This window comes from Eptatretus burgeri, chromosome 10 (assembly GCF_056783735.1).
Source record: "Eptatretus burgeri isolate ZD-2024b chromosome 10, Ebu_testis_v1, whole genome shotgun sequence".
Taxonomy (NCBI): Eukaryota; Metazoa; Chordata; class Myxini; order Myxiniformes; family Myxinidae; genus Eptatretus; species Eptatretus burgeri.
The window spans coordinates 14,986,237-15,008,494 of record NC_140970.1 but is presented as its reverse complement, the minus strand read 5'-3'; the positions used below and the strand labels follow the sequence as shown (position 1 = coordinate 15,008,494).

Genomic DNA, 22,258 nt, shown 5'->3' with positions numbered 1-22,258 from the left:
TAAAAGAAATCGGGCAAAGGGATCTGAAAAAACCACTCCCCTCTTATTATGCAATGCCTCACAGGTATCCTCCCCACCCCCTCCCCCCAGCAGCTTCTTGAATTGATCTGTCAATGGGCAAAAAATCTTTTCACGGAAGTCATAAAAATTTTGGACTGGGTCCAAAACACCGGGCGGATGAACCACCGTTATTACCCTGATTATATATTCAAGATCCTTGATGCAATTCTTCCTGAAGATACTGGTCTGTCAGCAATAAAAGCGAAGGAGCTCCGGCAGGTCCTTTACAACATACACATGCAGTGATGGGCTTCACTTGAAAAATGTGAAAGGGAGTGGGAAAAATTGGTTTCGAGTTCCTGGGATAGAGTCGACTGCCACTAACTGGGCAAAACACCAGCGGCACTGGGCAAAAGCCCAGCAGCACCGCCCGCTCTAATTCTCATGACCGTCGAAGGCAGCGAGTGGATCATACTCTGTCGAAAAGTTTGTTTTTTGTAATTATTGGGCATAAACGAACCCAAGATTTCTTTGCCATACAGTTGAAATAATTTATAAGTCCAGGGTATTGTGTCGAACACATCAATGATTTTAAAAAACTCATTAATCCATCTCTTAGTATACCCCTTCTGAAAATGTGATTTCCATCGGTGTATTCGTACAATATCACCAACTCTAAACTTTGGTTTCCTCAGATTAATTTCTTGTTCATATTTTAATTCTGCAAATGTTTCTGAGAGTTTCAATTTTGTTCTCGAGTGAACTATTTCATTGTCAGCATCTACAATATCTTGTATGATAGAAACCCATTTCTTATGGCCGAGGTGAGAAAACTTTTTCTACAATCTCCCCTTCAAAGTGAGAATTATAAGCTCAATGGCATCAGCCTTTCCTTCATGAAAGGTACTGTACAATGTAATACCATGGGCCTTCAGAAAATGCAAAAATATGATATTACAGAACTCTGTGCCCTCATCAGTCCATAACTTCTTTAGCTTCCTTTTACTTTTACTAAATATCCTGTTGAATGCTAACATAAGAGTATTTCCTCTTTTGTTTTTCAAAGGAACAACCCGCATATATATACTCCTCAAATCAATAATGATTAAAGCATATTTATATCCCCTATCATTATTAAGTTCAATCAAGTCATTGGACCAATTGTAATGAACCTCCTTCGAATACACCTTCCTTCTTTTAAACTTTGTAATCATCAGTTTATATAATTCATAGGCTAATTGCTCTTCAGGCTTAATGGCATCAATTTTTTTTGCTCTGCTAAAGTGGAAACACCAAGTCTCAATCTTAATTTAGCACTTGTCATCTTCTTAATGATAAATCTATCAACTTTCTCTCTCAATGTTGGATTTCATTTCAAAGATAAATTATACGTTTCTCCATTGGCTTTGTGTTTCTCATCTAAAGTAGTGCTATCCCCATAATCAATATCGTGTTTCATACACACTTTATCAACCCTATTTTTGGGTCTGCTCCAAGGTTTAGGATTGTCAGCTTCATCTAATCTCTTATCCAGGTTTGTGCCAGGACTACAGAACGAATATCCCAGTAGATGTAGCTCTCTGGCTAAGTCAGTCATTGAAAATTTACTTCCTGATAGCAATTTTTGAAAATCTCCTCCACTTTTCTGCTTAGAAATGAATTGACTATTTTTAGTTCCACACACTGTATCTCTCCCTTTCTGTATAACTATATTATATTTACTTTTTAGAATAGAGATATCTCTAGTCTCAGTTTTCTTTCTGCACTTGGCACAATGAATCATTCTCTTTTAACTTATACAGATTATAAGAAGCTTTTTCACTTTCAACATTAACGTTTGGATCTTCACTTTGCAAAAGTGGATAATACGAAGTAGCATCTTCATACTTTCCTCCATATATAAAAAAAAATTCAAGAATCTTGTTCCCTCTTCAGTCTTCTTCCCTCTCATCACCATCACCCCCTTAATATGTCATATATGTCGTCTTCCCTCTCATCATATAGTATGTCATATATGTATTTGTCTGGATTTGTTGATATTCCTGCATTTGTAATTATTTTATTGAGAATGGGGAACCAGTAAAATTTATTCACCCTTTCTAAAAGAACTCCTTGTTTTGCTTATTTTATTACCTTTTGTTTATTTAATATTTTTATTAAATCCATATTTGTCGGTCGAGCAAAACCAGGGTAAAACCACTCAGTAATTGAGAATGTTCCATTCTCATAACGTAGAGTATAATTATTAAAATATTGAATGCCTTTTTCTCGCAAGTATCCTTGGATACAAGAATTTTAATTTTCTTGAAGAGTTCCCTCGCTTCTTGCTATGTATTATATATTATATTTCAGAAATATACGAAATATTTCGATGAAAACAACACCCCTTCTTCCTATCGTCATATCGGTTTGTAAACCCTTACATATTACATGCAACTGTGTTTTTCTTGAAATCACAATATAAACCCAAGCGAGGCTTTCATAGACTTTGCTCCGATAAAATTATTTTATTCGTTGTAGGCCAAATGTGGTTCCACAAATCACAGTGTCTTCACTGAGCAGATAATAGTCCTCCTTGTGAGAATGTTTCAATTGTTCAAGGTCTTGTAGGTCTATTGAAAATGGCCAATTATACCCTAAATCAGGCATATCGTATTCCCAAGGTGCTACTTTAATTTGGACTACACGCGCTTGTTTATAAAAATTATATATTTATTGGAACATTAAACAATGTAGCACTCGATATTGTTGATGTTATTTCTGTATTTTTGAATAAACAGCTGTTTTGCTTATGGAGAGGTGTTGTGCCACATCATTTTTTTCTTTTGGCGAGGTGTTGTGCCAAATCATATAATCTCACCAAGTCATTATCATGTGTAGGACTCGGGTAATTGGTTAATTTATAAGAATTATTCATATCGATATTTTGTGTAATTCGATATTTCAGGTGCTCTGCCTGTGCTTTTGTGTAATAACTGGACAAGTCAATATCCAACTCTTGCGACACACCTATGGTAGATCCATCCTTTCCAACATGCATCATCTTTTTATTCATAGCAGATTTTAAATGGTGCCATAAAAATCCCCATTGTTGTTGAGATGAAACAGCACACATAAGCATAATTGTCCAAAATATTTTGAATTGATGGCTTGTGTTTGAAATGTCGGATAAACACCTTCCCTTAAAAAATTTTCAACTTCAACAGGTGGTGGAAGGCCATAACTGTCAAAGTAATATTTAGCAGCCTTATCACTAAAAACACAAACGCAATGAGAACCATTTCCACTCCCATCTTCTAAATTCATAACAACGTTCTTGGTATCTTTGTGCAAAGTTAATAATTTGTTTCTCATGCAGATTACTACATCAATTTTCAGCCTTTTGCAATATTTCTGAAGTTCTACATTCGAGGTTGTATTTTTCCAAAATTCTTTGAACCACTCGCTGATACCCATTACCTCTTTTGTAAATAAAACACCAACTTGTGCAATAGAAGAAAGCATATCTCCAACTAGCAATCTAACTTTATCTGGAAGGCTTTCAAGCTTTTGAGCAAAATCTACAATCACACCGGTACCCGCAGCAATTTGTTTCTCAATCTTTCTGTAATGTCTTTCCAGCTCTTTTTGAGCGTGAAGTTGAGCCTTCCTTTCATTAGAAGTTTTTACCGCCAATGAAATCCCACCCAACAAGGCTCCCACAGCACCAAGACCCACCAGTATAAGGAGAAGGGATATAATAAATCCTCCACTCGTCTTCCTTGAGGAATATTTCTTCAACATTGGTTTTGTTATTTTTTCTCATAACCATCCAGTATCATATAAGGTTTCCACTTGTTCTCGTGTGAGTAAAAAATCAATTCTTACAGCTCCTTTCTTTGAATTGTATTAACATTGACAGAACAAGGTTTTAGATTTTGAATGCATAATTTTAGTTTTTCGAAGTTGCTTTGATTAACATAGACTCCCATTGGTACTTTGCCACTCCTCATCTTATTAAATTGTCAACAAACAATTAGTTAATATCAACCATCGCGCCATTTTCTACCTTAATCGCCATTTCAGTTTCTTCCAAAAGCAAACAATATGTATTAACTTCTTCACTCTCTCCTCTTTCAATGTATAGGGAAGTATCTACTCCATTGGACTTTATAGTTTCCTTTTGAGAAATCAGGTGAAGCGCATATATTATATAAAGCTTTGTAAATGCAACCATATTCAAAATGAGCTCTTTATTTCCATTACTTTCACACACCTTTTGGAAAGAGTTGTAGGTTTCCGCATAATCATTTTTATCCAAATCAATTTCCAATCTATCTCGCGGGTAAAATGTCCCATCCAGAGAAACTCGAAGTTGTTTCACCTTGGCATATACAGCCAACACGTTGTTCTTATCAGTCGTGGTATCTCAATCTGGTTCCTTAAATATGAGCCAAAGTATCGTGGCTTTCCTTCCAGAACACCCAAACTCCAAGTTTAGGTAGTTTGGTTCATTTTAATGTGTTGGCATCTCCTTTTTCCATGATACATTCATCGGCTTCTTTGAGTTAAGTCTTCTATTCAAGATCTCCTCCATTTTCAGTTTAGAAGTGTATTCACTGATATACAAACACAGTTCATTAATAATGAATTTATTGTTATCACCGAAAGCTTTAGCAGCACCAAATAGCACTCTGATTTCATTGTTATTTCTTTGTAATTGAAATCTAATTTTTAGTCCATACAGAGCTTTATCATAATCACAGAATCCAAATATCCCTTCAAGAGGAACTGCCATGGTAAAACTATTATCTGCTTTTGATTCATCAGTAAACATTGACTTTCTTTGATTATAGCCTGGGTCAATGTCTGTTCCCGTAGCCATATCAGGGATTCAAACCTTCAACAGCCTTCTTACCCAATCTATCGCTAAACGAATACAGGGTTAATTTCATCATTTCTGATGTTGTATAGACAAAATCAACCACTTCAACTTCTTGTGTTCAAATATACAAACAACTATCAAACATTTTCCAGAAGAAATTATTTGGGAGTGTAGCATTTGTAGTATTCACAGCCTTAGTGAATGTAAATTTACACAACAAGAAACTATCGGCTAGATTCAAGTAAATTTGTTGATTATTTATTTCAAAACCATTTGTTCCATTTGTATTCCAGTCTGTTTCTGTGATGGCATTTACCTTAAAGTAGTCTTCCTTTTTGGTAGAGTTTGAGATGATTATGGTATCATCCAAATCAAAGCTACTATCAATCGCTTCCATACTTGTGTGTATTTAGTAATTCATATTGTTTACGCTAAAACTTTCGAAATTCTGACCCCAATATGAGGATATTTTTATGTTTTTCTTGTGGCGAGAGATGAGTTTTACTTTTCTTAATTTCTTTGATAGCCTCCAATTTACGAGATTCCTTCTGAGCATCTTTCACACTCTTTATAGCACTCACATAATTTCCCACAGCAGAAGCAGTCAAACTTATGAGGTCCTTATGTTTAAGAATTGTTGAACCAATGCCCATTGAAGTATCAATTATTCCATCTCCACTTCAAAATTGTTCTCCAACACCGGGTTGCCTTTTAGGTTTGGAGAATCCTCTACGAAGATAAACACCTTTACTCTGGGGAATGTTCGAAGAATGGAATGGGTTAAGATTTATACCGTGTACTTCAGGAATTATTATATATTTCTTCAAGTCATGATTCCTCACAATAGGCATTATATATATATATATATATATATATATATATATATATATATATATATATATATATATATATATATATATATATATATATATATATATATATATATATATATATATATATATATATATATATATATATATATATATATATATATATATATATATATATATATATATATATATATATATATATATATATATATATATATATATATATATATATATATATATATATATATATATATATATATATATATATATATATATATATATATATATATATATATATATATATATATATATATATATATATATATATATATATATATATATATATATATATATATATATATATATATATATATATATATATATATATATATATATATATATATATATATATATATATATATATATATATATATATATATATATATATATATATATATATATATATATATATATATATATATATATATATATATATATATATATATATATATATATATATATATATATATATATATATATATATATATATATATATATATATATATATATATATGTATATATATATATGTATATATATATATATATATATATATATATATATATATATATATATATATATGTATATGTATATATATATGTATATGTATATACATATGTATATGTATATATATGTATATATATATATATATATATATATATATATATATATATATATATATATATATATATATATATATATATATATGTAACTAAGATAACAAAGAAAAATGTCAATGTCGAAATGGAAATCTCGGTGGGATTACTTAAGTAATTTACTGCTAGAAGTCTGTGTCATGGAAAAAGAAAATTGCGTAGTAGATACTGCAATGGATCGCAATAGTTCTCCATTGTTTGTAATGGATTGCAATAAGAAGACATCCAATTATCCTGCTGGAGATGTGTCTTATGAGGATGCTGTGAGCCTACATTCATGCGATAGCTTCGAAAGTTTGTTTGATGAAATTTTGAGTGCGACTGCCGATATGTTTGATCGTGAAATGGATGAAATTTTGTTAGATATGTCTGATAGTGAAAATTCAGATATGTTTGATAGTGAAAACAATTAAAACTTGCCAGCCCTCTCGATAAGAAGCAAGTTAATCCTAGGAATGCTATCATCCTGCTTACGAAGCCAGATGTATAGGTCTAGATTCCGTGCAGTATTCCCACGGCGCCCTCTCTGTGACCCACGTTGAATCCTCCACGGCGACCCGCTGTGCATCCAATCTGGCGTGGGAACGCCTGTTTTGGATCTTCACGATTTCAGTGTGTGCTGCCTGTAAGGCGCGACGAAGGTTCCTTTTCGTATTGTTACATTTCATAATCCCTTGGCGTACTTCATAAACGACCTGGTTGTTGAGCTTAAGGCCCGGTCACACCTTGACGTTTTAGCCAGCGATGGCAACGTGTTAAAATTTATGTAAAACGCTGGCTTACGTTGAACTTTTGATGTTTTTTTTTTAAAGATTCGGACGTATTCATAGCGACTTGGTCTTATGTATAACGCATTGGTAACTACACAGAACGTTTCGTTGTGTTATAGATAACTTATACCAACGAATGCTGAACCTGTTGTCGGCCTACACAACCGATGCCCAACGATAGTCTAACTCAGGCATAGCGCGATGCATGCATCGCCGACGATGTCGTGACGTAGCCTATTAAAAGGCTGACGCACAACGAATCAAATCATAACTGTCGTAGAAATGGAAGGGTCAAAATCGCGGTCACACCTTGGTGATCTTGCCAGCGTATGCCGACGTAACAAAAAGTGTGTCTAAAACGTTGGGGCACGTCGAATACGGTATGAGTAAGTTTGGTATGCGCGAGTAGAACGCTAAATACGCTATCATAAGTCGTAGTAAGTAGAGTACATCAAGAAATTTTGAACATGTTCAAAATTTTACGACGTACTCGGCGTATGACACACGTTCGCATGCGATGAGGATAAGTTTTACACACGATATGTGGACGCTTACACACGTCCACAAAGGCTACTTATAAGCTACTCATAAGTCGAAACACGTCGCGGTAATGTCTTTTTTACGCGAAACTTATTTCTAACTTGTGTTTGACGTGCTTTGAACCAATTCTTTACGTAGTCCCAACACACATCGACGTATGTAGACGTATTCCAATGACGTCTTCCGGTTGACAAAAAAAAAAATGAACGTGTTTCTAGCTTACAACTACCATATAAAGACGTGTTCCCAGCGGTTTTGGGAATTGGTATATAAAAATGGTGTTCATAAAAGGGGAACCCAACAGTGTTTTCGAGTCCTTTTTGAGTCGATGTCCATGTCAGCAGTAATAGTAACAGTATCAGTATCGGTATTGGTATTAGTATTAGTAGTAGTTTGTTCATGTTGGCAGTAGTAGGTGGGTGTGAGGGGGAGGGTGTGGGTTATGGTGGATCGTCCTTGCGTCCGCGTGTCCACAGGTAGGTTCATAGGCTGCCACTCAATGATTTAAATGGCTGCATCTCCACTATTGAAAGTCGACGCTTGCGCTCAACAATTGGATTTTTTTTACACTCAACGACTTTTAAACGGTACCACTCATCTAGTTTCATTGTTTACAATGAACGATTTAAATTGCTGTCACTCGCCTTTGTTTTTTGACGCTGGGGTTTGGAAATTTTAATCGTTTCTTTTGAACGTGCTAAATCGCTCAAACCCCACTATTGAAAGTCGACGCTAGCGCTCAACAATTAGATTTTTTTTACACTCAACGACTTTTAAACGTTACCACTCATCTAGTTTCATTGTTTACAATGAACGATTTAAATTGCTGTCACTCGCCTTTGTTTTTTTTTTTGTTTGTTTTTTTGACGCTGGTGTTTGGAAATTTGAAACGTTTCTTCTGAACGTGTTAAAACGCTCAAACTCGACTATTTTAAATAGACGCTGCCGATGGACAATTGGAATCATAGCCAAGCTAGACATCGAAGTGTGAACACCCTCGTCATGCCGAAGAAAAGTTTGAAGAATGCTGCAAATAAGTGTCCTGGCCGTGGCCGTGGACGCTGACGCAAGGACGATCCATTATACCGACGTCTTTCAGCCTATGATTAACTTAAAAGTAACGTCTGTCGACGTGTGGCAACGATCGCGTAACGTGCCAACAACACGTTAATCATAGGTTAGAAATAAGTTTTGGGTACGCTAAACATTACCTCGGCGTGTCTCAACTTATGATTAACTTACAAGTAGCATGTGTTGACGTCTGTCAACGATCGCAGACCGTGCCTACAACTTGTGGCCAGCGTAGCGGAACGTGTGAGTCATACGCCGGCATACGTCGTGAAATTTCAAGCATGAAAAAAATTGAGGACAACCGAAAAGTACAACGTTTAAAGCCAACATACAATGACGTATGGCAGTGTTTTTCAGCGTGCTCTCAATGTTATCAAAACTTACCCATAACGTATTCAACGTGTGCCAGCGTTTTAGAAAAAAAATTCAAAAATCGGCATACGTTGGCTAAAACGTCAAGGTGTGACCGGGCCTTAATGATTCATCGTTGGCTTTGACATTGTATCTATGTATCACCTCTCTATAAAAGGTAGGGGATGGGTTTCAGAGCCAGAACCCCTTTTAGTACAACAAGGTACATATGGTGCACATTCAACTGTGCCAGATGTGACTTTTTGCTTTGCTTTTTAATATTTTAGCAAAGCTGCAAGAGCTGGAAGCTGTAGTAGCAGCGACTTGCATATTTTTTGCTGTGTACTATCCCTTCGTTATTGATAAAGTTGACCCCCGGATCCCTTAGGAGCTCCTCTCGTATACTTTGAGGGGTTCACACTCAGGCATGCTCCCTGTCCTTATTCTCGAAAACTGATCATGCTCGGGGTAGATCACGTCACTTGGTTGGTTGTTGCACTTTGCTAAAGGCACCTCTCTGGCAGTTGAAATCTTCGCTCTTTGGCCATTGAAGGTCTTCACTTGCTTCTGCGCTATGCCCTTCCATGGTAGCCATGAAAAATGGGTATAGGAAGGAATATACCAATGTCCAAATGGAAATCTCGGTGGTTCAAGTCAGACCTTTATTACCTCAAGACGCCTATATTCATCTCAAAAGGTATGGGTCTGGGAGCATTCCCAGAGCTCTGGAGCCATCCCAGCACAAGGTAGCTTCAGACACCTATGATCTATACAACTCCAGACACTTCCTAGAGCCAGCCGTCTGACCAAACTGAGCAACCGGGCATGAAGTACCTTAGTCAGGGAGGTGACCAAGAATCCAATGACCAATCTTATAGAACTACTGAGTCCCTTGGCTGAGATGGGAGAACCTGTAGGAAGGACAACAGTCTCTGCAGCACTTCACAAAGCTAGGCTTTATGGGAGAGTGGCCATACGGAAGCCACTCCTGAGAAAAAAGCACATGACAGCATGCAAAAAGGCACATGAGAAACTCTGAGAGCATGAGGCAAAATATTCTGTTGTCTGATGAGATGAAAAGATGAAAATTGAACTCTTTATCCTGAATGCAAAGTGCTATGTCTGGCGGAAACCGAGCACAGCTCATACCCATCAAACAATATCCCTATGGTGAAGCATGGCGATGGCAGCATCATGCTATGGGGATGTTTTTCAGCAGCAGGGACTGGGAGTCATGTCAGGAAAGAGGTAACAATAAATGGAGCCAAATGCAGGCAAATTATTGAGGAGAACCTGCTTCAGAGTGCAAAAGACCTCAGATTGCAACAAAGATTTACATTCCAACAGGCCAATGATCCCAAGCATACAGCCAAAGCAACACTAGAATGGCTTCAGAATGAGAATGTGAAAGTCCTTCAGTGGCCCAGCCAAAGCCCAGACTTGAATCCCATTTAGGATCTATGGAAAGACTTGAAGATTGCTGTTCATCTCGGCTCCCCATACAACTTGACAGAGCTTGAGGAAATCTGCAAGGAAGAATGGGAGAAATCCCAAAATCCTGATGTGCAAAGCTGATACAGACATACCCAAGACTCAAAGCTGTAATTGCTGCCAAAAGTGCTTCAATAATGTATTGACTCAGGGGGTTGAAGCTCTGTGTTTGAGAATGGAGTTTTCTAAAAAGACTTGGGATGACATTTAATTGCATTGGATAAACAGCGTTCTACCTACTACTTATGTTGATTTACACCTACAAATTTATGCATTGAACTCGAACATCGACTCTGTCAAGGTAAAAAAAAAATTTGTATCCTCAGAGCCTGATTTTTGGATGTAGTAATCTTATTTTAAATGAATGGAAATAATTAATACTTTATTCTTTCCTTCCGCAGGAAATTGTTTCAGAAATACAAGGTGAAAACACCCTTTTTGCCCAAAGGAGAGGTGACATCATTAATTTGTTTGAGAACCTTTTAAACTATGATCACCTTGGAGACCCACAAAACAAGATCTATCTTGATGGCCAAACATATGAGACCTACCTTGGAGACCTACAAAATTTGGGAGAATCAGGAAAAGAGTTTTGCTTTGAAGACTCGAAAAGCAGGTTCTATTTTGGAGACTGCTTATGAGTTCTACCTTGGAGACCATTGGAGTTCAAAACCTAATGATGTCATTCTTTGTTGGATGGTACTTGATGAGAGGTAAGTTCAATTGATTAAAAATTAATTAAACAGTTTATTATTTCATTGGATATTAGATAAGTAATGCATTTATTTATTCTTTTTCAACAATATTAATAAAGTGTTGGTAAGAACTGAGAATTCTTTAGAAATATTTATGATATATCTCCCAACCCCTTTCTACTTTTTTGAATTTGAACTTCATTTTGAAGACAGAACTGAAAGAAAATAATAAAAAGCTTTGTTGAGTTGAAAGACTGCATTTACCTTGTGTTATTATTATTGAAATTTTTTTTTTTTGAAAAAAAATATTTGTTGATTGTTGAAAAAAAATGGTAAAAATGATTTATGATGTTAGGATTACGGTGGGAATATGGGTTTGAGTGTGAAGGTTCAGGTTTGGGTTTGAATGTAAGGGTTCGGGATGGGTTTCGATTTCAATGTGAGGGTTGGGGTTTGGTTCGGGATATGAGTTTTAATGAGAGCATTTTGGTTGGGTTAGGGATATGGTTTTGAATGTGAGGGTTAGGGTTGAGTTTGCAAAATGGGTTTGAACATGAGAGTTAGAGTTGGGTTTGAATTTAAGTTATAAAAACCAAGACCTCAGCAGATATCCCCTGTTATATTCCCCTTAGCTTAGCCTCAAGTGGTCACTGCAGTATGTAACAGAGAAGTGTGAAGCACTAACTTATTGCCTTTAAGGACTTAATATTGTTACGGTTGTGGAAATTCGCATTACACCATAAAGAGCCCTCAGGTGAGATATCTCTGTAAGTACATGTGTAGTTAGCCCAAACGCGTTGTATAGAGGAAATATGTGTGATTCATCTGGGCTGCGACACTTTGAGTTAGCCATTTTTCTGTTCTATCTTTTATTTCAAACAAACAGTATCTCAACAACCACGCCATCCCCACCACCGCGCCAACCACACTACAACGACGCCACCTCAACCACTTACGCTACCACATCATCGCTTCTACAACCATTCGCAAACACCACCACCTTCGCCTTTACCTTCGCAACTTCATCCCACATCATCGCTTCTACGGCCATTGCCAAACACCACCAGTCAACACCAAACGTCGTGTTCCCGGAGCCGTTCGGCAGTGGAGGCTGAACGCATCGATCCGCGGATCAGGAATGCTTCACGCCCACTTCCCCTCCGTCCAATGGGCGAACGCGAGGTGGCTTGGCCCCGCCTCCAAGCGCGTGTCTGTGAAGTCCACTTATGCAAATATGCAGATCAAGGGAGTTTCATGCCCCCTTTTTGCCCGACCAATGGCTGAACAGAAGGTGGCGTGGCCCCGCCTCCAATCGCATTTTGATCCGCATATTTGCATATCGGCGCCTCCTGAGAGCTATAAAGATACGAGTGCAAGGCGACTCGCGGGCATGAGTTGCGGTGCATGACTTGAGGGAGAAGCGTGGAGCGTGGAGCGTTGAGCATGGAGCATTGGGGAGCAGAGTTGAGAGTTGAGAGTTGAGCTGGAAGAAGTGGAGTGCGCGCGGTGGAGCTGCAGGTGGCGGGTCGGGGCAAGGAAGCTCGGGTCCAAGGCAAGGAGGACGGTGGTCGGCGACGTGGTTGCGGTGTGGGGGATCGCTCGTCTCGTCGCGGGACCCAAGCCAGCCAGCCACTCCCCTCCCCCAGGGCATCAAAAATTTCCCCTTCCCCCACGCTGAGATAGTGCAAAGGGGGGCCCCATTCCTCTCCCACCCCAAAGTGGTGTCAATGAGCACGCCAGGGGCACGGAGTCGGGGCACAGTGGCGCGGACATTTTGCGGCTTGCCCGCCAATACGTCACGAGGATGCGGGTAAGACCTCCCCGGTCTCGCGGAGCTGGCCGCTCCTCTAGGTCCCGCGCACATTTGGCCTATGGGCATGTCTGCCCCCTTGTCTGTGAGGGTGGCTTCCTTCTTTTGCTTTTGTGTAAATGTGTGTTGCCGCCGTCTGTGAAGTAAAACTGTGTAAATGTTGCCGTGTGTACGCATGTAGTCGGTTTTAACTCTGCATTTGCTTTTGTTGCATAATTGTATGGCTGTAAATACGTGCGTCTGTGTTTGTAAATAAAATGCTTGCTTGTTGAACTGTTTCCCCATTTCGCTGCATCCTTTCCTTTGATTGAATCTCCATCTTGCATCACGTAAGAGATTCGTATTGGGTTTAAAATGCCCGGTAATTAATCGGAACCGTCAAGGCCGACGATAACACCGCTCGGTTATCACTGTAGCACGGAACGGACTGCTTAAGTGGTTCGTGTCCGGAGTCGGCCTGTGGCGTGGTACGATCGCCCGGTCGACCACTCGCGCAGGTACTTAGGTAGGTCGAATTTGGCGAGCAACCCTATCCTGCGTGGGTGGACAATTGGCACAATCGTGGTGAGGTTAAACCCCCATCCGTGACTAGCTCCCGGCGTTGTTCCGAGAGGGTCACGACTGAATTGTCCGTCCGGTGGACGACTGCCGCGATTCGAGTTACGTGGCCGTTCGCACACCGGCGGCGCGAATTCGCAACAATATGTTAAGGTTTTGGTTTAAGTTTAGGGATGGGCTTCATTTTCTTACATGATTGTGAATTTTGTCTTTTGTAATTCCTCTGAATAAAATGAAACTGAAACCTCTTCTCCTTTCAAATCATATAATTTATAAGTTCAATGAATGGCATCTAAAATATCAAAAATCTTAAAAAGCTCACTATTCCATCTTTGCGTATAACCTTTGGCAAAATGAGATTTCCACCTGTAAATTCTAACAATGTCATCAAATCAAGTTATTCTCTTTTTCATATTCTAATTTTCTAAATGTTTTTGATGGCTTGGATTTTGTTGAGGAATGAAATGTACTATTGTAATCTACAATATTTGGAATAAAAGATACCAATTTTTGATGACTGAATGACTGAATTATTTATACAGTCTCTCTTTCCAAGTGCAAGTGAAACATTCAATGACAATGGATTTCCTTTCATTATAAGTGCTGTTTAACATCATACCATTATCATTTTTTGATTAAGAATTTTTTTATGTTCTGTGATAGTATTAATTTCACTCATCAGTCAATAATTTATTCGGCTTTCTTTTGCTTTTATTAAACAAGTAGGCATCCCAGCCCTTCGGGAGGGAGTACCCATGATGGCCCACCGAACACTGTTGGCCACTTGGTGTCCGAGGAGTCAAAGAAATGTAAAATTGTCAAGGATAGCACCACGATCAATATAGCAATCCCCAGCATGAGTCATAAGGTGAGGAAAGCATGCAATAAAGACATCGCACCATATTCACCACTGTAAAAGGTGAGGAAACATGAGGTGAAGTGTGTGTTTTAAAATTCCACACCATAATCATCAATATTCTAATCAGCATTGTGAGGGGTGAGATATAACGAGGTGAGGAAAGCGTGTGATAAAGATGCTGCACCATAATCATCAATATTGTAATCACCACTGCAAGAGGTTAGGAAACAGAAGGTGAGAAAACACGAGGCAAAGAAAGCGTGTGACAAAGATGCCGCTCCGTAATCACCAATGTTGTAATCATCGCTGTGAGAGGTGGGGTAACACGGCGTGAAGAAAGCATGTGATAAAGACGCCACACTCTCATCTATACCAATAAATGTCAATGTGTGTCAGTGTGTCTTCTCCATTACTCCAAAACCGTGAAACCTAGCAGCCTGAAACTTTGCATGAATACTAAGAAAACTCCAAGGAAGTGCATGACTGAAAATTGGGTGTTTGGGATAATTAAAGCACCCGTTTTGAAGGCAATTAATGGCCTTATTTAATTATATGCTTTATCAGACGCATCTTCAGTCACCACTCTGTATGGGGTCTAAAGGTGTATCCGAGGTAACCTCGCTGGGGTCTGAAGCTGCCATGTAAATTGGCCTGCTCAACCATGCCTTGACTTGGAAGAGGCCGCAACAATTTATTCATGATAAAGTTATTTTTTTCTCTTTCCTCACTCAGAATTATTGAATGTTTGTTCATCATTGCTATCAATAGCTGTTTACATCACTTTTGTAAGGGCTATAGTTTTCAAATTAGGAGCTTGGAGTGATTTCATGCATTTTATGATATAATTTTCCATGATCTACTCTCAGGGTCTAATTAAAGTATATCAGTGAAATATTATTTCAGTTTCGAGGATTGGATATCATCTGGACTAAATAATTTAAAGAAATAAATGAGTATTATAACTATGCTGATATACCTATTTACTTTAAGCAAGCAAGGCTATGGTCCCTCCTTCTCCAGATATACACAAGAAAATGTCAAATTTCCGAAGCATTAAACTTATCTTTTTCTTCTGTTTGGAGAATTATATTGAGTGAACAAAAAAATTTAGGAACGTACCAAAATTAACGAGCTTCATTGAGCTCTCTGATTTAATGCAGTCACTGCTTGACTTCATGCCATGTCCCCCAGAGGGACTGCCTATCCACAGCAACTGCCACATCTGTGTCTATGTTTTTCAGAGGTTTCGTGAGGTGCTCTCCAAGGAATCAAAGCAAATCTGGTGAAAAGCAGACGTTTTAAAATGAAGTTATAACGTTTGCACGGACCCAGAACTGATGTACCATGTGACACGTACACAGATGAGCAGGCAACATGGCGGATTTTCTACAATATTTATTTCACAGGTGATTGGACTTTGCGATGTCTCTGGGGTTATTCTGCATTAAGCAGCAACTCTTTTTGTGGATAAAGTCATTATTTGAATAAATTCATTTTATTTATTTAACTGCTGTGTGCATGGTGAGGACTGGCTGTAAAGTTAAAGGGATCCTATATGGTATGCATCAACAGCCTGGCCAGCCGTTCCTTATCAACCATTTAATTGGAGTGCTTGCTTGAGTGCTTAAGCCACTTGCCAAGCTCCTTTGTCAATAGCAGTACTGTGCCACATCATTCTGTGTGAATCGTTCACTCACTGCAGACGATTTTGCCACGCCACGTCATTCAGAGTGAGTCGTTTGTGCTCCAGCACTGTGAGTGAGTGCTTCATGCATATCATCCTGAGTGAGTGGTTCATGCTCCGTCACCCTGAGCGAGTGGTTTGTGTCCGTCACCCTGAGCGAGTGGTTTGTGCTCCATCATCTTCAGTGAGTGAGTCATGCTCCCTCATTCATTCTGAGTTGTGAAATAACACCCAATTTCTGAGCCATTTGCTGCATTAACGTGTTTTCAAAATTACCGAGCCAATTATTTTTTCCACCCGTCACACACAGCTGTTTATAAAGATTAATGTTTGTGAAAATATCTCTAAAATGTTCATAAAAATGCAACATTGGTTTTTGGTGAAAGCTACTCAAGGTTTTTGGGTTATATGCAGTTTGTGCTGTAGTCGGTAATCACACTGACTCCAACCTGCCAATTCCTGAAAAAATGCAGATATCAGTCAGTGTGTGTGTGTGTGTGTGTGTGTGTGTGTGTGTGTGTGTGTGTGTGTGTGTGTGTGTGTGTGTGTGTGTGTGTGTGTGTGTGTGTGTTTTTGGTTCTTAAATCATAACATATTCTCGATGCTACCTCCCCAACCCCCACCCCTCTCTCCCTCTCTCTCTCTCTTTCTCTTGTGGAAGGAAAAATAATTATATTCATTTTAATCCCAAATATATTCATTTGTTGCTGGTACTTTTTAAAATTGAACACAGTATATAATAAAGTCTTACTTTTATACTCGAGTAAAATGACTGTCAGTATATTCTCCCCCTCCCCGACAGTCCTTTGACCTCCATAGTGATATAGATGAATATACAAGTAAAGTAGTATTGTATCTTACTAAATCTTATGTGCTTTGACCTCACTGAAATACATATAACCAAGACTAGTATCTCCAATGTTTAAATGGAATTGTCCAGTTGCTGAAGAGAAGAATGCCTTGCTGGTGCCTCATTGTCTCAAATAAATTAAATAACTTCGGGAGGATGCTGGAGCAAATGTCTTGCTGTCTACGGAAAATTAAATAACTCGATTGGCTTTTGATTGCAAAGGCCTTGCAAGCTGCATGAAAACAGGCTGAGTGTTTTGAGAATGCATGTTCAAAGTACTGACCTCATGTATCCCTCCACCCTCCCTCTGCCTTTCCTCCCCAAACTTATCATCCTTTCTTCAAGGTTAACACTGGAAACTTTTGCCATGAGTGTGTCTATCCTCCCCTCCTTCCTGAACTGGCCATGTGTGCAGTTCTTAGTTGCCTTACCTTATGCCTGTCAGCCCTCCTCTTAATTAACCTTTGCCAAATGTCTCACCACCCCCTGTTTTTAGCTGCCAAAATAGAATAATGAGCATTGCTGTGTGCATTTTGAGCAGAAAGAGGATCGTGTTTGATATTGCTTGTGTCTTGTTTTTCTCTTTTCCTTGCGCATGCTTGTTGTTGCTTGTTGTTAATAATAATTGGTCTCAGACTGACAGAGAAGAACTGAATTTCTTCCACACTCTCTTTGTCCCATTCTTGCTCTACCCATCGCAATACATTGCAGCACCCTCCTCCCACACCTCTCTCACTTTCCCCTGTCTGTCTCTATCTCTGAGCATCTCCAGATGGTGGTTATGTCTGGACAGTGTTTGTCTCCAGACGTGTCCAGGCAGTGTTTATGTTTGGACGGGAGTTTGTCTCCGGACGTGTCTGAGCGGTGTTTGACTCCGCCAGCTTGGCTCCGGACGCGGCTGGGTGGAGTTTGTCTCTGGACGGATCTGGGCGATGTTTACGTCCAGACAGGAGTTTGTCTCCGGACATGTCCAGAAGGGAATTTGTCTCTGGTCAGCTTGGCTCCAGATACGTCCAGGCAGTGTTTGTCTCCAAACATGTCTGGGAATTGTTTATGTCCGGTCGGGAGTTTGTCTCTGAACGTGGCTGGGTGGTGTTTGTCTCTGGACACGTCTAGGCGGTGTTTGTCCCTGGATGCGTCCAGGCAGTGTTTATCTCTGGACACCTCTGTGTGGTGTTTGTCTCCAGACACATCTGGGCGGTGTTTGCCTCTGGACACATCTGGGTGGTGTTTTTCTCCTGACGTGTCCAGGCAGTGTGCGTCTGGGTGGTATTTATGTCTGGACAGGAGATTATCTCCAGATGGAATTTGTTTCCGTAATTCTCTGGACAGGTGATTGTCTCCAGACAGGAGTTTATCTTTGGATATGTCCGAGCAGTGTTTGAGTTTGGACGGCTTGGCTCCAGCTGAATCCGGTGGTGTTTGTAACCGGGCCGTGTCTGTAGGGTGACCAGTAGAAAATGGATAACAGACATTATTTTGTTTCCATCTTCACTGTTATTCTATGCAGAATAATTTTCATTAAGCAGTATGAATCGTCATTAATGCTCCACCGCACCTTCCTTTCACGTCACACTGTCTTCCCTTCCCCAACCCCTCCTCACTCCCTCACCACTCCTCACTCCCCCACCCTTCCTCTCTCCTTTCCCCTCCACCTTTTCACTCTCCCAGCTCTCTCGCCCCCACCCCTCTCTCCCTCTTCCCCCCGCTTTTTCTCCCTCCCCCATCTCGTATTCCCACCAGCAAAGCGACGGGTGGTATTTGCTCGTCATCAATATTGTAATCACTGTTGTGAGAGGTGAGGAAACAGGAGGTGAGATAACGTGATAAAAAAAATACCGCACCATCATCATAAATATTTTTACCGGTCAAGCTCAAGTATGGATGAGGTCCACATGATAGTTGCCGGACCCGCCATACCTTGAAGCCTCGAGGCCATGGATAACTCCACAGCCTGACAAGCTGTTAAGGAGTTAACAAATCAAAAAAACGTAAAACCCCCACATAAAAAAAAAAACAGAAAGAGTATTGAATTATAAGAAGTTTGAAATTAATACCCCAATTTACTTCTCCTCTTTTTATGTCATTTCACAAAAACTTTGTCATAATATTAATACCAGTACCCAATTTGCGTCACCTCAACTCGCACTTTTGTCGCTTTTCAAAGCGATGAACTTTTATTCTCGAACATTTAAATAACTTACAAGATTGATAAAGGCACCAGAATATATCGCTAAAATATCAAATCAAGAGAGTGCAAAATTGCCGAAAAAACTAAGTACTGTACTGTACTTTGGGGTCACACATTAAACAAAATGTACTGTGCTGTAGATTGTCTAAAAGGCATTGTAAAAGTGTTTCTGCAGAAGTTCAATTGGATGTTATGTATGGAATAGATGTTGGTGAATAAGCCATTGATGTTGCCTCCGACTATGGTGTGTACCATTTATAAAAATGCCGAGGTTCATTGAAGGAGTTAGAAGAAGGATAAGGAGGATGAAGAAGAAGAAGAGGACGTACCATCAACTTGATTGCTTCTCGAAGAGGTTTATTTTTATTCTAATATGTCTGGTAATTGTTGTTAATTTATTCATATGTATGTGTACTTGAATATAACTGGCATTAATCAAAGAAAGGGTAATATCATCGGTAAAAAGTAAAATATAATACGTGAATTGGTGATGTTTAGGAATGCATCCCCTGCTTATTCCATTAATTCTTATGAGAAAAATTGCTTTTATTTACGTCATTTTGATTGATATTCGTCACACTTTTCAGGAACGCATCCCCAACGCAAACCAGGGTCTGACTGCTTTAAAAGTTGATGGATTGACTTTTCCTATGTAATTAAGGGATGTTCCAAAAATTTAAGAAATCAATAATAAGTCTATTAACACATACAAACTAAAAAAATAAAAACAAAGTTGAAGTGTTAAGGGTTTCAAATAAATATAAATATGATAAAACAGGCATCAACCTTCTCTGCATTGAATATGCAAAAGGAAATTCACATTATACTTACATTAAAAATATCTCAATAATAGTAGCATCTCAAACTTCAAAAAGGAATGGAGAGAACTATCCTTGTAAGCACTGTTTCAACTTATTTCACACAAACAGAAAACTAAAACAACATTCAACATATTGCCTTGAGCATCAAGCAATGGCAATTTAAATGTGTGTTCAAGAACAGAATTCAAAGACGTAAATAAAACAACAAAACATCCATTTGTGATATATGCAGACTTTGAAAGCAACCTACAAAAGATAGACATGGCTTCACCGAATCCTAAAGAACCCTATACTAAGGCATAGAAAAAACATGAGCAAAGTACCCGCCCATGAGCGGGTACAGTTATCTGTTGAATGGCGTTGGCCCCGTCCCGATCGGATGAAATTGAGAAATTGACGTTATCCGGTGACCTTGACCCCGTGACCTTTGACCTTGACCTTGATCCCCTTATATCCATTCCCAAGGATCACATATGCCAAGTTTCATCTCATTCTATCCAACGGTTTGGCCATCTATAAAGGACAAACAAACATGAAAAATTGATGTTTTAGTCAATTTATGACGTCATAACTCGAAAACCGGAAGTCGGAAGTGAATGTCGTCAATCAACTGTGTCATTTAATTTTGATTATCTGTCGAATGGCGTTGGTCCCGTCTCGATCGGATGAAATTGAGAAATTGAAGTTACCCGGTGACCTTGACCCCTTGACCCCGTGACCTTTGACCTTGACCCCCCTATGTCCGTTCTTATGTCCCAAGGATCACTCATGCCAAGTTTCATCTCATTCCATCCAACGGTTCGGCCGCCTATAAAGGACGAACAAACAAACACACAAACACACAAACAAACATATTCTCTCTTTTTAGTATAGTAGATATTACTTGTATATTTTGTTATTGCATCAAATCATTACTTGGAGACAAAAATAATAAATTTGAGCTCTACAGAGGAGAAAATACCCCTCAAGAGTTTGTAAAGTGGATGGAAGTGGATTGTATTAAATTAACAGAAAGAATACATCACACTAATAAACCTTAAAGTGTATCTTGAGATGAGGAAAATGATTTTAAGATATCCTACATTTATCATATTTGCAAAGATAAAATCGTTTTGACAACTTTTGAGACCATTGTCATATTATGGGTAAATACAGAGGTCCTGCTCATCAAATTTGTAATCTCAATTATAAATTTCCTTCTTTCAATCCTGTCTTTCTTTACAACAATGCTCACTCTGACACAAATTTATTCATACACAAACTCTTGAAGACGTTTGGATATATATCAGCCATTCCTTCAACAGAGCAGAAGTATATCTCATTTTCCAAATCATTTCCAATGAAGAACAAAACTAATATTAGATTCCTTGAAACATACAAATTTATGACAAGTCCTTTATTCAACCACATCAAATCTCACATTGCATGAAATAGCATCAAATTGAAGTTTTTTTAAATGAAGTATATACCTGAACGCTGGACAGGGTGCCATGTTTGATTAACTCTCTAGCGGCAGCAATACCCTTCATGAGCTGTGGTGACCAAAACTGCTTATAATATTCAAGATGTGGCCTCACTAAATTATTATACAGTGTTGAAACCACCTCTTTTCAATTGCAATTGCTTACCCTCCGAATACAACCTAAAACACTGTTTGCTTCACCTATTGCTGCCTGAAAATGTTCTGTTTGCTTAACCCACAAATCTATTACTACCCCCAGATCCTTCCCCTGTGTGACAAGCTTCAAGATTGCCCCTTGCATAATGTAATCTCCATTTTCATTATTCTTACCCATCCCCAGCACCTTACATTTATCCAGATCCTCAACAAAATCTAATCAATTCTTCCTTGTCACACAGCCAACCTCTCCACCAAATTTTGCCCGAATCTGTCCATAACATTTTGAGACATCTTTCTCACAAAAAACGACTTCCGTCCACCTTCCGTGGCAGATGTATTAAGGGCTGTGTGGTAAAAAGAGGGGTAGGGGAGAATGCAGGGAGTGGGGGGGGGGGGGGTGGACAAAATGAAAAGAAAAATTAGCCTCAGGACCAATAACTCTCCTTCTTTAAAATCACAATTCTTCCCACAATGTGGGATCAGCAGCAGAATACAATTGTGACCGAAGTCTTTATGGAACCAGCTGCCCTGGTCCAAC

At 38.8% G+C, this 22,258-nt stretch overlaps 2 long non-coding RNA genes across 2 annotated transcripts in view; one reads left to right on the top strand and one right to left on the bottom strand.

Annotated features, from left to right (window-relative positions):
* LOC147017971 (uncharacterized) overlaps positions 1–16,521 on the top strand; it is a 37,210-nt gene extending 20,689 nt beyond the window's left edge. Inside the window, exons 2-3 of the long non-coding RNA XR_015062780.1 lie at positions 11,033–11,344; positions 15,795–16,521. This is a non-coding gene — a long non-coding RNA (uncharacterized LOC147017971). The remainder of the gene's footprint in view (positions 1–11,032; positions 11,345–15,794) is intronic.
* A 4,974-nt stretch (positions 16,522–21,495) lies between these two features.
* The window catches only part of LOC147017969 (uncharacterized), a 69,093-nt gene continuing 68,330 nt past the window's right edge, over positions 21,496–22,258 (bottom strand). Inside the window, exon 3 of the long non-coding RNA XR_015062212.1 lies at positions 21,496–22,064. This is a non-coding gene — a long non-coding RNA (uncharacterized LOC147017969). The remainder of the gene's footprint in view (positions 22,065–22,258) is intronic.